This window comes from Manacus vitellinus, unplaced genomic scaffold (assembly GCF_001715985.3).
Source record: "Manacus vitellinus isolate BGI_N305 unplaced genomic scaffold, ASM171598v3 scaffold_4_pilon, whole genome shotgun sequence".
NCBI classification, from domain to species: domain Eukaryota; kingdom Metazoa; phylum Chordata; class Aves; order Passeriformes; family Pipridae; genus Manacus; species Manacus vitellinus.
In genome coordinates this window covers 28,974,979-28,991,038 of record NW_021940604.1, presented here as the reverse complement: position 1 = coordinate 28,991,038, position 16,060 = coordinate 28,974,979, and the positions used below count along the sequence as shown (strand labels likewise).

At 37.6% G+C, this 16,060-nt stretch overlaps 1 long non-coding RNA gene across 1 annotated transcript in view; it reads left to right on the top strand.

The window, feature by feature from the left end:
• The window catches only part of LOC115307758, a 43,988-nt gene extending 28,423 nt beyond the window's left edge, over window positions 1-15,565 (top strand). Inside the window, exons 2-3 of the long non-coding RNA XR_003916112.1 lie at window positions 4,948-5,026; window positions 15,269-15,565. This is a non-coding gene — a long non-coding RNA (uncharacterized LOC115307758). The remainder of the gene's footprint in view (window positions 1-4,947; window positions 5,027-15,268) is intronic.
• Window positions 15,566-16,060: the final 495 nt, after the last annotated feature.

Here is a 16,060-nt window from a genome sequence, read left to right as displayed (position 1 = left end):
CCCTTTGACATATAGTTACTTATATTTTTATTGTTTATATCATCACTGCTTTCTTAAAAGAACAGGTATAGGATTAAACCAGTTATAATCCCCCAGATAAGCACAGAAGTCCAGGGGAAATCAAGGTGAGGGTTTTTTTTACATTGTCTCTAGTGTTAGTGGCAATAAAGATCTACTCATATTCTTTAACAGCATTTATATTTTAGACACCAGCTGAAAAATGTCTTAAGTTATCTTTGTTCCCTGTATAAGAATCTTCCATCCAGTTGGCCAGATGGCCTTTGCTGGCCTTTGAAGTCTGAACTGGCTATGCAGGAAATTCAATTATCTATTTTAGGGTCCCTCCCTTACTTAGACTTAGTCCTAGGCCAGTTTTTTCCATAGAGCAATTAAAAATGTGACAGGAAAACCTGCTCCTGACCTCTTGATTACACTGGAAAATGGGTAGGTTTTTTCAATTTACTCATGTAGCATTTCTGAGTTCTTTCCTCCTGTAGAGTCTCTGACAGGAAAAGACCACAAATTAGATAGCAGTTGTCCTTTGGCCTCTTCTGTACCCTCCTTCCATCATAATAGCATAGATGTACCAATTACTGCTAAGTAGTCTTATAGTTACTAAGCACAGAAGATACCCAAACCACATTCTTAGAAATTGTGCTAAGGTCTGGCTACTGAGCTGGCACTAAAATAGAAGTGGAACTCTAAGTACTGAGCCTGGAAAACTGTATTCCTCCTGAATCAGACAATAGGAGAGAGATGACATTTTGCGTAAGAACACGCTGACACAGACCTAGCACTGAGCAGATGTGATTGTCCTTTCTACCTTTTAATTCTCATTCTATATTATCAGAACAAATAAAGTTCTTTGATGGTTGTCCCCTGGTAAAGACATTATAAATGACAGAAGTCAGAAAGAAGATACCAAAGCAATGTTACATCCAGCTCATCATCTCCACTGCTTTTTGCAACTCACTTCAGCTATTTACTGGAATTGAGAATTCTTTCAGAAGGCAGTGGTACAGGAAAACACTGTCCATAAAGAAGATACTAATGAAGATGGCAGTTGCCATCTGGTTTTCAAAGAACTTTATACAGCCTGACATCTAAAAAGGGGGGGAAACACATACAATATTATACACATAATGAAGTCCTTTCAAGGAAAAATTATTACATGATAAAGCTGAAGTTAAAACCCAATTTACTTTGGTATACTTTTTTTATTTTTATTATAGATTGTATCAGCATGGTCCCATAATGAGTTGCATTAGTACAACTAAAGTGCTGGAAAAATGAATGGTATAGCTTGGACAGGAATGTCCCAAGCAGGTGTCAGTGGTGTAACCCATGACTGACATAGTTATGGTGTGAATCAGCAGATATTCTTATATGAATATTTTGCATTGTTTGTTAATACATCTGTGTAACAAGAATATTCTATATAATCTCCTATATTTTAGTACATAAATATAAGTATCTTTCCATGTGTTTTTTCTTCAGAAATAACTTTATAAATTGTGTACCAAGTCTATTATATATTATATGTATTACATGAATCCTGCATTGGTATGGGGGTATTATTTATTATTGATATACTTATTTCTTGTCTCAAAATGAATTTATTTGCCACTGTAGTCCATATTAGTCACTGTAGTTTCTCACACAAATTTTTGGATTTAATAGTTGGTTAGCCATTGGTTGCTGTTTAAAATGGGTACGTGCAGTGCAAAATCAGTATGTAGCTGTCACAGCAAACATTGCCTGCCGGTCCTTTACCATGCAGTTCACCACATCATTTAAATGCTTCAATAAAATACCCTCTATTGAATTTATATTGACATAAGTTTTAAAAATTTTCATGAACATAATCTACAACAGGAACTCTAAATATAATATGAAGTTTCAGAGAAAGCACACTCAATAATACAATGTACACTGAGTGTCTCAGACAAAAAGTTACATTGTTTATATGACCATGAAGTTGTGTAAAGATAGAAAAAAAATCCAGATCCTCTTACTATCTTTGGGCCAACACACCTGCTGTAACATGAGGTACATTCATATGTTATTCTGCAACAATATACTTGTATTTTTAGTGCATGAAATCTCAGCATTGCACTGATTCCACTTTGGTCCATAGTCAATATGCTACCAGAAACACTACTTAAATCTTAGCGCTGAATGCCTGGGCAATTTCATGTTTCATCAGCCAAATATTTCAGAACTGTGGGAATCAAGGCTTATAGGACTTGAAATTATTTTGGTGGGACATTATACTCTGTATTACTTGTACAAGAAGACTGAAATATAAAATTTCTTAAAATAAAACAAACTTCTGAGAAGAACGACAGTAACATGCAACAAAACTTACTATGCATGCATTTCCTTTGTTTTGGGGACTGCAATATTAGGGTGATTCCTTTCATGTGTCATATCATCATTAAAAGCTCAATTAAAATTTACCTTATTAATTTTCTTCTTTTGAGAAACACACTGAGGGTGACTAACTTGGGGTGCTTTCCACTACAACATTTATTTTTTGATGAAATAATATGTTAAGCCATCACAAGGAGTGGTTTGTATAATATATTAAGTCTGACAGGATTAACCAATGAAGAGTAGTTTCGTTAGTTACTTCGGTTTATTTGTACACGAGTGAAGTCATTCCTTGTAGAAGTACCTTGGCATAAGAAACCTGTTTTTCATTTTTCACCAAAGGCAAAATCATTCATTTTGGTGGCTGGATGCACAAGAGAGAAAGGCAAGAAGCAGAAGACACTTCATGCATTGACTATGTCCAAACTAGGAAAAAGGAATGTTCACTTTTCATGGTCCTTACCCACTCATGCCAGGCAGAGTCTCTCCCAGAGTGCACTGCAGATCCAGTCCTGTATACATACACACATTTCCTTTAAGAAGAAAGGGAGTTCACAGGGAAAGATGGAGCAATCAAGACCTCAAAGCTGGAAATTGCTCTCTGATCATGCAGTTCAGACATTCCAGCTGAATGCCTGGGGATGGTTCAAAATCTCAGTGAAATTGTTTGTCCTCAGAGCATGCTTATATGATGAGGCTTAAAAAATTTGTTTTGCATACTTAGGGAAAATATACTGTTGGATGGATGAAAAAGTGAAAATTAAATTCCAACTCAGAAACACCTGCTAGAGGACCTGCTTTGAAAGGATTCAGAGCAGTAGCCTATATCTAGATGCTCCCTTATCACCCACTACAGAGGAAGCCTAAAGGCACTTGGTTCCCAGGGCTAAAGTGACCATTTGTGAATGTCAATCCCTCTTAATGATATTTGACTGGAGTGTAAAGGTAAAATTTTAATGATGAATGGTCTATACTGTCCTACATTTGATACAATGGAAATTTGTTGTCAAGGGAACAACAATGAAATGCTTTTTAAAAAGAATAAAGAGCACCAGAAAGGAGTTTGCTGGTTTATCACTTTCTGCATGTTCAATGCATAAGTTTTTGAGATCCTGCTTATGACTTGAGGATATATCCACCTAAGTTTGTTAGGTCTTCATGAGGCAAACACATCTGACAGCACACTGTGCATTTTCTCTGTGTGAGAATGCACTGTCTTTACACGGCATGATGCACGCTTGTATTTTTCTTACCCATTGTACTATTTTACCTAGTGTTCTATAATACCAACCAGCTAATGCTTACTTTGCCTTAGGATCCCTATCACAGATGCAAGCATCCACTGTTGGGAAGAAGGAGACAGCAGGGGATAGGAGGGAGGATACTGAGGTTTTTTTGTTAACTTGCTTCCTTCAAGCATTACCACTATTACGCTTTTATAAGTTATTAGTTTTATGAGAGATGTCATTATAAAACATAACAATGTGTGATGGTAACTGTGCCATTAAGGTCTCTAGTGGAACATTAATTATTGATCTTTGCCTCAAGAGCATCAGAATGTTGCATTAGAGCTGCAATGAACTGTTCACCTTACAAGCATTAAACTGAACTATGTCATTCAAAGGTGACAAGGTTTAACTCTGCTACCATATACAGAGCAATCCAAAGAGTGCAAGAGAATTGCTAACACAGTCAAACCTGCCTAGCAAAAATAGGATATTTGACACAAACAACCTTGCTGTTGGACTGGATATTTTTTAACTCGTTCTCAGTTTCTTGTTCCTTGTTCACCTTCTGAGTTCCCTTGCTTCCTGCAACCAATGCTTTTAGCAATAAGGGTCCAGGAGAGGGTTTATCACTCTTCCTAAGTGACTGGTGCTGCGATCAGTTCCCTTGGTATCGTTTAGGAATGAAAGAGATTTACAAGCCAGTAGACCTCCCTGGCAGGTGTTCTACCACAAGTAAATAGTGCTATCGCTGCAGTGATATGGGCTAAGTACATATGTGGCAGAACAATATTCAAAACCAATCACTGGGAGAAAGTAAGGTCTCCTGCTGCGGTGCCACCAGCAAAGCCTCTCTCCTTGGCCTTTCAGTAATTTTGAAGTTTTCTTCATTAACTTGAGCTACTGCTCTTGACTTCTATCAGCCCTGCTGATAGAGAAACTGTCTGGTGTGTTATCATGTGGTATCACATATCACAGCCATCCCCCTCTAGTCCCTGCTATGCATAAACATATTCCTTACTTTAAGCATTAGCAACTGGCCCATGGAAGGACGAGAAAAATATTTTAGGTAGCTAACTTTTACTCACCTGTCACTATATCTAATTTTGTTTAACCCTTTTTCCTCTGTTATCCCCGTTTCTGTCTCACAGAATATAAATTTCTGCCTCTATTAAGTTTGTGCTGACTTTGAGAAAGCATCTTTCTACTTCTGGCTATTCTTAAACCTAACAGACTACAGACCATACTTTTCACATTCACGGAAGTATCAAGTACAAAAGTAATTTTTCAAACAACACTTTTCTAACTCTAATTGCCTTTTTTCTGTCATTTTTCCCCTTGCTGACAGCCATTAAAAGAGTGTTCACTGACTGATGTGGTGATGTTGGTCAAACCTGGCTCTATAGATGACACTTCAGCCTGAGCAGGTGAGGAATCAGTCCATGGGGCTGGCAGATTAATTCTCTTCATGTTAGCATCCTCAAATTACGATTACTCTATTTTGAGACACTGCTGTTGCTACACTCTGGCAGGCTTTCAGACAAACCTCAACAATCCATAATAGTAGAGAATTTAGTTCTGATATGTGCCAGGATGAAAACACCTAGATTAGACTGAGATTTCCTAAGGGAAATTAAATCACAGATATATTATTCTATTAAGAGACAGTCCTTGTCCCTAAAGCAAATTTCCAGCTCTTTGTCATCTGCATAAAGTTTAAAGGTTTAGATTCTGCTGTGCTTTTGTTTTTTTGGTTTTTTTCTTTCATTATCTTCATAATTGTTAATAAGTATTAGGTAAATTTCTGTTCTAGAGTCTCTCCAAGAGACTTGAAAGAAAGAAACAAAGGGAAAAAATGCAAGATCCTCAACTCCTGAACTACATGAATAAACTAGGAGGCAGGAGCTACAGATCACAAGTTGTCTGAATCAGCTGCAACATACAGAACAGATGTACTCCATCAGTAAGACTATGATGTTCTGTCAACGTGGTTATGTTAGGAAAAAACTCTATGGATATAAAATTGCACTGCTTGACTGGTACAAGTTGGCAAAATCTGTATAATGGATAGAACCATGCCAGCAAACAAATGTTTTTTCTCAGCTTAGCCTTTGACCTGACAAAGGTAATGTGGCTTTGTGAGCAAAGCTCTCCTTTTGCCACATATAAAATATCTCTGCTGGGAAGTTCTTTCAGCATGTGCGAAGATAGCATATAGTGAGAAAAATCTGCATTGTAGATATGGGTATGTTAAATAGTTTACTAATAATCATGTAGAGGACACACACAGGGAGAATGAAAAAAATACAAAATTCATTAGGCACTGGAAAGAAAATATAAAACACTAAGAGAAGCCTTCCAGCTCCTCTAAGACTTGCCCCATACTTAATTTTGGGATCTCTGGTATCATCCACAGCACCTGTAATTGTACAATGAAAGAAAGCAAGATAAACTTGCTATTTCTTTCTGCTGTTTTTACTCTGTGAAATAACAAGATGACTTGAATGCAGAGAATTTCGTTGAAGTTATTGCAAAATTAAAGGTATTCACTTGCTACCACACAGAAATTATATTAGAATTCATTTGCAGGGATTTAAATCTCTCATTTTTGAGTTGGCAGTTAAATCCAGCTCAAGCTGAAAGCAGCCAACAGCTATCTGATGACTATTCAATGCATGGTGTAAAATTACTTTAATTCACTTTTGGACAATACCTAAATAAAAATATGCATCTTCCCCAACTCAATGAGTGACACTTTTACTGATGGTATCACCATTAAATCTTGTGTCCCCTTAGATAGCTCCTCCAGCAATTGGCCTTTTGCCTAGTGAAATTAAGAAGCATCAAAGTTATAACAATTCAACTATGTCTCCATTACTCTCTGCAGTTGTGTCCTGACCAAGCAGCGCTGCTTTTATTGGAGCTCTGTGAAAATTTAAGGCTTGTCCACATAGAGCATGTTAAGTGGACAAGTATTAGTTTGTGTTTTAGGCCCAGTCTAAAACACTCAGTTCCCAGTCAAATTTCAAAGGAAGCAGCTACTGGAGTGAGGATTATGCATTTAAAAAGAAATATATTTAGTTACTGGGCAGTCTGCCATACACAAATTTCCAGTCCTGTACTTGTTCCCTGTACCTATGCTTGGAAAATGGTAATTGTAACATCGAGACTTCCTTAATTTTACCAGTGTTTAGTTCTTTGAATAAGTCACATATAACATTTCAGATTTTCCATACAAGTGTCAAAAAAATGCCTAAATAACATCTCAGTGTAAACATAAACATGTTTACCTATGCATTTAGTAGCCTAATCTATAATAATGACTCCTTGCTACTTTGCAAGAACTACTAATAATGTTAGAATGTAAAATAAAAAAAATAAAACTAAATAAAATTAAATAACCACTTTACTGCCTCATATTCACTAATGGGCTCTGAACCAGTATTAACTAGAATAAATACATATTTCAACATGGCATACAGGTAGAAACAATGATTCTAACTTCTCTGCCTTTGTAGAGAGTACTCAGTACCTCTCAAATTAAAAGATTTATTCTTATGCTAATATTTTAATTCTTCAATATAATATTTCCTAAACTTCTAATCTAGTTAAATAAAAATCTTATTCCCACTGAATTTAATCTAATTTCAAGAAAATAGTATTTACAATCATCAAGACATATTTATTTAATGTTTTACTAGAATTTAAAAGGTAAACATTACCTGAAAACTGCTACTGTTGTTTTCATTCTCTGGGAAACTGTAATTTATAGACTTCTTTAGATTTTGAATTCTGGAACCATAGTGGCCTCTATTGTTGTCATATTAGAATAGCATGTACCGCAAGTGTAAATAAATCACCTTTAGGCATTTTTCATTCATTGAAAATATATGACAATAGCCATCACCCTGGCTCTAATATACAGAAAAACTTTTCAAGACGTTCCTGTGATAATAATATTCTCCTGCATCCAACATCTGAGCAGTCACAGACATGCCAACCTTTGTTGTCAAACGAAATTGGGCTCTGCTTTGAAAATTACAGAAGATGTAAGGCATGTAAAATTTTCTCATTTTGCTGAGAATATCAGGAAAGTGACATAAATTAGAAGCAGTTTTTTCTTCTTGCTGATCAAATGATTGTTTGTGCAAAGACAAAAGATGAAATTGCATGTTACTCTAGCCATCAACAAACTTTGATTAGATCATAGCTTTAATTTAGGCTTTCCAGTGCTATAAACACCTCCATTAATAGAAAAATGAATTTTTTTTTCAAAATACAGTTTAACCAAACTTAAAATAGAGATATAAATATATGTAGATATAGATAGATATAGATATAGATGATATAGATATAGATTAGATTAGATATAGATATAAATATACTTTTGAGACTACATGTATCTCTGTCCACTGGCTGGTCAAGAATCCCAGACAATTTCTTTAGATAATGTTTCTAGGTGAAAAAAATTAGTCAAGATGAATGTAACTCTAAAGATTAAATCTGATGTCAGTTTACTAAGAAACAACAGAATAATTACTCCTTAAAAAATGCTCAAATGCAATTTATGTCAACATTTTATATACCAGAATGAGTTTTCATTGTGAGAAATTTAACTACTAATTAATCAGGTTTTGCCCAACACTGTGAGGAGAGAACTAAAATGATACACTGAAATTCAGTTCTATGAAGTCTGATAGTAAATATTCCACGGAGAACAGACTAAAACTCAACTCCCATTTTCTTTCCCCTCAGGAAGCATGACTGATCTTCCTTATTCTCTCTATTACAGAGTGATTTATATGCCTTGTGCTTAGCATCATTGACAAAATTCTTTCCTCTCCCAATTTTTGAGCCAAAAATCCCCACTATTATACTGTTAAACCTATAAAAAAAAAGAAGTCTTTTGCAGAAAACGATGGAACTAAATGTTTAAGATTTCATATTATACAGCATCAAATGTTCTTAATATTTGGGAGTTAATTAATATGAAGGTTTATAGTAAATAAAGGTCTTCATAATCATCTGCAGTAAAGTATGCATGTATTTGTTGATTGATATTTGGAAAAATAATTGAAAAAATTATTTACTGACATTGTGAGCTTTAAAAATTAGTACAATGGGCTTTTTTTGTCAATAGCCAAGGACGTGATGAATGAAGTTTGGGTAATATGAACATACAACTTAAAAAGGAGACAACCTAGCACAAAGTAATCAAAGATGTTGAGAGATAGCTGTTCACATATTTCAGTGACTTTGCAACAGAGGGATCTGATGTATGCACTGTAAATAGGAAACTTGATTCATGATCTGAGCAGATCACTCTGCCAATCTCATATTTTATGTGGCTGAAAGAAGGCTAATTTTATGTCAAATTCTGTCTGCAAGCTTTCCCAGTTTATACTTTCTTGACTTCTTTAAATCAGCAAAAAATAGCAGCAATCAGACAGGAAGTAGAAAGAGAACAAAACATACATGTATTATGTACTTAGCATTGACAGATGTTTGTTCCTCTTCAGACATCAGTAAAGAAAATATTAAAGTAGCTTCTGACAGTAAGACTAATTGGAAAACCAAGTCAATAGTAATGCTTTGTATATGTCAAGGTATATGGCCTTCTGTCAGTACCTTGCTACTTATCCTGAAGAAAGATGATATTAGGTAGTTAGTTAGATAATTCAGTAGAAACAGTTAAGTTATTAAGCAATTAGCATTACTGAAATAAGCACTAGGGCTGTCTCCTAAAAAGTTACTATTTCCTTGCTCTTTCAAAAGCAGATTTGATAGATGTAACAGAACTATAAAATAGCCCAAGCAAAAAGGGACCTCAGAAGATCATCTAGTCTAATTTTTTGTGGGGAAGAGAACCTGGATGAGATTATCTAACACCCTGTCCAATTGCATCTTGAAAAAATCCAGCGATAGAGTCTCTATCACATTCCTGGGGAGGTTGTTCAATTGAATGATTGTTTTTGCTGTAAAAAATTCCTTTCTTATATCATGACAAAACCACTCCGGGTACAACTTGTATTTATTTGCCTGTGTCTTCTCCATGTTGCTCCCTGTGAAGAGAGAGCCATCCTCTTTGCAGTTGCCCTTTAAGGACTGGAATATGGTAATGAAGCCCTCCCCTAGTCCTTCTCTTCTCCAGGGCAAAAAAGGCCTAACTCCTTCAGTCTCTTCTCATAGAACAGGTTCTTCCATCCTGGGCCTCCTTTGGACCCTCTCCAGTCTTTATTTCTCTTGAATTGTGGGGACCATAACCAGGCACAGTGCTCCAAGTGAGGCCTGACAAGTGCTGAGTACAGTAGGATGTTCAAGTCTATTTCTGGTAGTTATGCCCCTGCTGATGCAGCCCAGGATCCAATATGCCATCACTGATGCAACAGCTCACAGCTGACATATTTGGCTCTCCAGCCAAACAGATCATAGCCTGTACTATTTATGTCATCCCAGGTGCAGGACTGCACTTGTCTTTGTTAATTTATACTGTTACTGCTAACCCACTCTTCCAGCCAGTCCATGTCTCTCTTTAAGATGGCTCTCCCCTCTGGTTTGTCCTCCTCACCACTCAGTTTAGTGTTGTCAGCAAACTTTCTGAGTCTGTTTCAAACCCAACATGTAAATCATTTATGAAGATGCTGAGCAGTGTGGGGCTCAGTATCATTCAGTAAAAACTGATCACCATAAAATCACCAAGAAATATGACTCTATTACAGGCTGAAAATAGGCAGTAAGTGTTGGGGAAAATGTAAATCTGTAAGTTACAAAGAACATTAAAAGAGAGATTAATTTACAAGAAACTCCATCTTTAAAATGTCTGTAGGGTATGCTGAGCATTTTTTAAGATACAACCTTTTTTCCTTATTGTAACACTAAGTGCTACAGTAGAGATGGTGTGGTGACCTGATTTTGAATGCTTATAAGCTTTTTTACCTTTTTTTTTTTTTAATTTAGTTGAAACAGAACTTTCAAAGACAAGATTTAGTAGGAGGACTTTTTTAAATTAGTCAGATTCAGATGCCTGATGGTGTTAATTTCACTTAAAAGAGTTAAATAAACTTTTTTTTTCTGTTTAATCCATCTTCAGACTTCTTATAAGTCTGTGTTTTTCACACAAAGCATCTGCACAGTTCTCATTTCCCCCAGGTCTTCATTTGGAATAGGAAGTTAGAGTTAAATTCAAATGCAACTTTGTGCTTTCGATGTTCAGATGCTGCTAGAGGTTGCCCATCTTTCTCAGAAACTCACAGCACCCTTGGGGTTCTGTTTGCCATTCTAATAGCAGAATTAGGAGAAGACAGATGGTAAGAGAAAGAGTTAGATTTGGAAGCAGCTGTTATGAAATCTGCTTCAAGAATACAATTGCTTATATAGACTTACTCAGACAAAGCCAAAACAGGAAAACATATTTTTCACTTTGGCACACCAGCTGGTGTCGCTGCTATAGTCAGCGTAACTGTACTATTTAGAAAAATACATATTAGGAATTGCATCATCAATGTCAACATGAAAAAGACACAAATACAAATTAATATGGGTCTCACTCATTCTACCATAAATCTTGAAGCAATTGGATTTATTAAGTGAAACATAATATAACTACAAAAATAAGTTTAACTTAAGATGTTTAACGCTTGAGTATTCTCATAGGCATGCTTGTCTTACAGTGTTGCTGGGAATAGTGGAAGAGGCACTGATTAAATCAGTGTGAGGGTATGTGAGACACTGGAATAATTATTGGGTCAGAACCAACTCAAGAGTGCATGGGAGGGGGTGGTAAAGGATGAGTCAAATTTCATGGGGGTGAGGTAATGCCATATCCCACATGGCAGTCCCTGCAGTCTCACTGGGTAACCTAAGACCAGCTGTCAGGCAAAAGCAGCCCAGAAGGATAGCCCACACCACATCCCTGAAGCCCCTAAACCAGCCTTAGATTGCCTGGCAATATCACCCCTCACCCTGCTCTGGAGCCCCAGAGTGGCCAGTAGGCCAGAAGTCCTGTCTGGGAGGGTTGTCACAGGGGGCCAAAGCACAAAAAAAAGCAACACATGGCTCCATTTTTCTTGAGACCTGCTACCTGGCCATGCAGAAGCTGGACTTGCACAGTCTGGTGGTAGCTATTTTTCTCTTATTCTCTCTTTCTTTACTCCTTCCTCTTCTTCTTCTCTTAATTTCTTTTCTTAATATTTTGGGTAATGTGGGACCAAATGGATTGGATTTTGCTAAGTTCTGTGGGTTAACGTGCAAAGTTATAGTTTTGTGGAATGCTCTATTTTGGTTGTACATTACCCCTTTAAATTTTTGCCAAGATCTCTTATTTTCTCCCATATTTTCTAGAGTTAGCAGTAAAAGTATCTCCTGAGAAAACGTGTGCCGTGTCTTCTCTTTATGCTACCTCAAGAGTTTTTGGAGCCTTGTATATGTTTAAAGTAAAACTCCTGGTTGTACTCATAGCTCTGGGGCTGGGGTTATACAGGATAGTGAACAAGATAATAAGTATTTTCACTATCAGATAAAGCCCTATTTCCCAACCCCTGTCCTAGAGTGATCCAATTACTCTTCTGTTTTATGTTGCATACCAGCATGAACGACAGAGCCACCACAATCTGTAGTAATGCTGTAAATGACATCTCATGCAGAAAAGTACCTCAGCTTCCACAGATGATATAGAAATTATATATACTGTCAGACAACCCTGCCCATATGTAAGATCTGACTTGTGGAACACTGGTTGGACTGCTCTGATTTACCTGGACATTACCAAAATGTCCATTCTCTGACCTCATCAGCAATATGAAACTGCACACAGTCAGTTACATCGTAGGTATGACTGGGAACAGAGGTGATAGGGGTGAGATTGAGTTGCCTAAACAGAATAGCATGATGTGAGATGTCCCAGCATATCTTAACTGGGTTCTTGCTGCTACTCCAGGTGACTGCAGATCTTCCACCATTTCTGTGTCATATCCACCAGCACCATGCGGTTGCATCAGACAGCCAAGAGTGACTAAAATAACAGCAAATTACTGTTTTCAAGGAATCAAGAGCTAAATGACTCTCTGTCCTAGTTAGGACAGCTGAGATCAGTTCATCATGGTGGGTGTAACCCAAAACTGTATTCTATAGCCTTCCATGTCATTTCCCAGAAACTAGACTATTTGCACCCTCTGCCCATAGAGCCTGACTCCTCAGACTATAAACTAGGTGTTAAGAGGCCTGTGAGATAGGAAGATGTTTCTGTCCTCACACCCTTTGTGGAACTCCCCGCCCTGAGGGGAGCACTGAACATTCCTGCCTGAACTGGAGGATATATAATCTTGGAGTTTTGGAACATTTTTCAACCCACTCGTGGGATCCAGAGGACGGCTGCATCTCATCGCTCTCAACCAGACTTAGACCATCACTGGACTGCGATCACCAGTTCTGGCCAGACTGCAGCAGCTCTCCCACCAGCAGGTTCTTCCCCTCTCCCTTTACTTTGGACTCAAACAGGGCCCAAGGAACACCACTTTGTTCAGGCCCCAGGGTACTGGGTTATACATTTGGGTTTTTGTGGGTTGAGACCAATTGTTTGTTTGTATTATTGTACTTACTGTATTATTTTAATAAATTGTTATTCTGACTTATAATCTCTCCTTTGAGTTGGGTTCATTCCCCCTGCTGGTTAACTTTTAAACCAGCACACTCTCCTTTAACTAATCTTGAGTTTCAGGTGCCACTATAAAATCTCTAGAGCTCACTCTAGTAAATTAAATTTGGCCAGGAAGAGTCCTGGGGATGAATGTTAAAAGGCATGGAATACATCCATACTGGTATCTAACTATTCTGGCACTCAAAACTAGAGCTGTCAAAATTAAAGCACTTCTTGGCTTTGTCTCAGTATGATTTGAGAAGATACTGAGACAAGCTAAAAGCATGCAAGAAGCGCTCAAGAGTATTTAATAGTGTAGGTGATCATATTTCATTGCCCATTAATGATGCTTATTGTGAGCTGCTGATCTTCTTTATTTCTAAAGCAGGTGGGTGGGAGAGTTAAATATCCCTAATGACACTTTTCACAGTTACCCATGGAAATTTTAGTATTTTATCCTAAGTGACCAGAAAAAGGCTCTCAAATCCATGACACACAAAGAAGGATTATCACCAGAGATTCTGAGTATCAAAACATCCATCTGAAATAAACCCAAGCACAATACAAACATAAGCAGAAGGTAAGTGTCTGCTTCATTATGGTTACTTAAACAAGGACCTTTTCAATCAAAAAGTAAGGGAGTAAGCAATAACAAGACCTCAGAGAAACACAAACCCAGTAGGCAAGGGATAACAGAAAATGTCAAAAATCTCCCATCACTAAACAATGAGCTGTTAAGAAACTACAAGTGCAGCTCGTGAAAGGGTTGACCTGGACTTAGTAACTGACAAGAGGTGGGAAACAAGAGTTAAAAACATGGATTTGGGATATTTGAGGGAATTCTGTGGGACTATGCAAAACTAACAAAAGAAAGTGACGGGTAAAAGGATCAGGAAGGAACAAGGCTGTGTGTGTGTATGCACAAGCAAACACCAAGCTTGACCAGCTGGTGAGCAGAAGGCCATAGGAGGTTCCTGACAGAGTTATCAGTAAGGTGGAAGATCTGCGTGCTGGTATTTGGGAGATCCTGCCAGTGTGGAGTACCTGTGCAACAAGTGTCTGGGCGCAGCAAGCACCAGACTGGACTGACAGGCAAACAGCGGACCTATGGGACAGCAAGAGGTATCCAGGCAAAGGTATTGGGTGAATACAGTGGCCATGCTGGTGCTTGGGGGATCCCAAAATATATGTGTGCTTGTGCACCTAGTGAGTGCAATGTACACGCTCCCCGCTAGGGAGCTACAGCACTAATATGTCTTACACAGAGATGCTGCTTAAGAAACACCTTGTCTGTGCCGATCAGTGTCCATGCCCTGTGTGTGTGTCTGCGTGCCTGTATCTCTGTAATATGCACTTATCTTTCTAACAATTTGAGGTCAAACAGTTCAGCCTGTGACTCAGTACCCAGATCTCTGAGCTCCTGGGTTGGGCAGGAGGAAAACCTGAGCTTGGTGTTGCTGGAGTTGACAACCACTTATAGCATCCCTTAATATACAGAGCCCCAGAAACCTTTGTGATCTGAAGGAGCTTGAAACACTTAAATTGAAATGTTGTCTGCCATACCATAAGATGGGCAAGAACAAGCTGCTGTTAGTGATCTGCAAAACATTATGGAAACACATAGTAGAGGGAGTGAGGTGGTCAATCCAATAGATCACTTTCTCAGTAAGCCTCATTAGAAAATGAGAGTTCTTAACAATTTAAAACCTTCAGACTTTTTTCTTTTTTTCCCTGTGAATGCCTGGTGAAATAGAGGTTGAAGCCAGAGTTTGACAGGTCATCCAAAATGCAATTTTTTCCATGACCTGAGCTAGCTGCAAATGCCCTGCTCTCAAGGAACCACAGACTCAAACCTAGTTCAAATAAAATATGTACATGATTTTTTTCATGAAAATATGGTCCTTAATACAATAAATCCTCTAACCTTTTGTCATACTGTTTCAAGGTATTTGCAGGCAACAAATTTATCCTGCCTCAGCCTGCATTGTGCTGGTCTAAAAAAAATAAATAATTAATTTCTATTTCCTTCTTGTAGGTTGTCGAATCTAATGGGAAATTTGCCAGTCCTGTCTTGAACTCAGATGCTCAATTTATCTTTCTTGAACATAACTGACTAGACAATATCATACCATTATAGTGACTTTTCCCTTCTTTAATCTAAGTACCTAATCTGACAAAATTTAAGTTTTAATTGGCTATTTTCTTGTTTGCAGACACTCTTAGTTACTAATCTATGAGCTTAATCTACTCTATATTCTTATGTTCCTTTGAGGGGCTTACTACACTGTTGCCTTGGAGTTTTTGACTTTTTAATTTTTATGGGTTTTAGAAGTAGTTATGTAGTGAATGTAAGTTTTAAATGTAGCTGCATTTATTATATTCCTTACACTTTAGCATAGTAGTTACACATATCCAACCCTATTACCCCATTTCATATCAATTCCCCCTAAATTCCAATAGCATATTTAGTCTCTTTTTCAAGGTAGGCCTTCATTTTGTTTAAGAACATCTGCACCCTGGCCTGGACAACAAGATATCACTTAGGACTTCCGAAAGTCTCCAAGGACTGTACGTGCTCTAAAGAAGATGAAGATGAGGAAGAGGAGGTCCCAAAACTCCCCCAGACTCAATTCCTGAGGGGCGGAACGGGGCAAAGGCCGGAGCGTGGATGAACAGGGATTGGATGGACATCATTATAAAAGTTGTAATTCCTGGGTCAGGGCGTGTGCATGGTTTGTATTCTCAGAGCCTGAGAGGCTTCATTAAAACCTTCCCTTATCTTACCTCCTACTTAAATTGCCCTGGAGTTTTTTTTCTCCCTGAGTCT